Source organism: Nicotiana tabacum, chromosome 1 (assembly GCF_000715075.1).
Source record: "Nicotiana tabacum cultivar K326 chromosome 1, ASM71507v2, whole genome shotgun sequence".
Taxonomy (NCBI): Eukaryota; Viridiplantae; Streptophyta; class Magnoliopsida; order Solanales; family Solanaceae; genus Nicotiana; species Nicotiana tabacum.
The window spans coordinates 79,837,937-79,839,988 of NC_134080.1; positions in this window are offsets into that span (position 1 = coordinate 79,837,937).

Below are 2,052 nucleotides of genomic sequence, written 5' to 3' on the forward strand. Positions count from 1 at the left end.
TCCGATCGATTGCTCAGAATGCACATGATGGTAAAGGTGATGGGATCAACTTGCGGGTAATCTTCAAAATGCTACAAGCTCAACAGGCAACGATAACCCAGTTTCAGAACCAAAGCCGCGCCTCGAGCAGGGTTAAGCCCGAGCCATCCCGAGAAGTCATCCGCAGAAATGAACCGGTGACGGAGAGGCCGATTGAAACTGAACTCAGGACCAACCCTGAGATCATAAAAATGCTCGAGGAGCTAACAAAACAGGTAGAATTGGGAGAAAAGAAAATCGAAGCTAATGACAAAAGGTGGAAACCATCAATTCTAGGGTCGATCAGATCGTAGGAGCACCACCGATATCAAAGGGCCTAGATTTCAAGAAGTTCATTCAAAAAAAATTTCACTCCGACCATAGCTCCGAAGCCAATCCCTAAGAAGTTTTGCATGCCCGATATTCCTAAGTACAACTGAACAACAAACCCAAATGAGCATGTGACCTCTTACACGTGCACCATGAAAGGGAAGGACTTAGAGGATGATGAGACTGAGTCCGTCCTGCTAAAAAGGTTCGTGGAAACCTTCTCAAAAGGAGCTATGATATGGTATCACAACATACCCCCTAATTCTATTGACTCGTTTGCCATACTTGCAGACTCCTTCGTGAAAGCACACACCGGGGCCATCAAGGTCGAGACCAGGAAGTCGGACTTCTCAAAGTGAAATAGAGAGATAATGAGATGCTCAGAGAGTTCGTGTCCTGGTTTCAAATGGAACAGATGGACCTGCCTCCGGTCGCGGATGATTGGGTCATTCAGGCTTTCACCCCAGGACTCAATATTCGAAGCTCGTTGGTTTCAAAGTAGTTAAAAAAAATCTAATAGAATATCCGGCTGTAACTTGGGCCAGCGTACATAACCAGTGCCAATAAAAAATTTAGGTCGAATATGATCAGTTTTGGGCCCCTTTTGGGTCTATTTATCTTGTCAAGACCATTGAAAGGGTCAAGAGAGACATTGATCATGAATCGAGATCAAGCAGTTATCATTATCAACCATACAACGGGGACCGAAGAGGTAATAAATCTGGGCAAAATCATGTGAGAAGTTAAAAGAGAAGCAATCGAAGTCAAAATAACCGGGAACTCATGAGAAAAAATAGTTTCGATAGGCCCGTCGGGCCTAAGGAGGCACCAAGGTTATCAAAGTACAACTTCAATGTCGATGCTGCTACCATCGTATCTGCCATCGGACGTATCAAAGACACCAAGTTGCCTCGACCCTTACAGTCCGATCCAGCTCAAAAGAACCCCAACCTAATTTGTAAATATCATGGAACTCACGATCATAGAACAGAAGATTACCGATAGTTGAGAGAGGAGGTGGCCAGGTTATTCAACAACGAACATCTCCTAGACTTCTTGAACGACTGTTCCAAAAACTATTTCAGGAGTAGGGATGCTAGTAAGCAGATCGAGCAGGAGGAACCTCAACATGTCATTAACATGATCATCGACGGGTTAATGTTCCCCAGGGGCTAATGTTAAAGCGCACTAAAATATCTATCACAAAGGAAAAATGGACTCAAGATTATGTGTCGAAAGGGACCTTGTCTTTCAATGACGAGGACACTAAAGGCATTGTGCAGCCCCACAACGATGCACTAGTAATATTTTTACGTATAAATAAATCTCGAGTTAAGCATGTGCAAATTAATCCAGGTAGACGGCCAACATTATCATATCGAGGGTCCTGGAACAATTAGGTCTACAAGACCAAATTGTGCCCCCAGTCCGAGTTTTAAACAGATTCAACATGGCATGTGAGACCACTAAAGGGGAGATAACATTACTGGTGAACACCATCGGAACCACTCAGGAAATAAAGTTCTACTTGATTGAAGGAGATATTAGGTACAACTCTCTATTCGGAAGGCTGTGGATTCACAACATGAGGGCATTACTCTCGACGCTACACCAGGTGTTGAAATTCCCGACGCCATAGGGGTTAAAACAATTTTTGGAGAATAACTAGTCGCAAAGGAAATGTTCGCGGTTGATGAGGTGGTA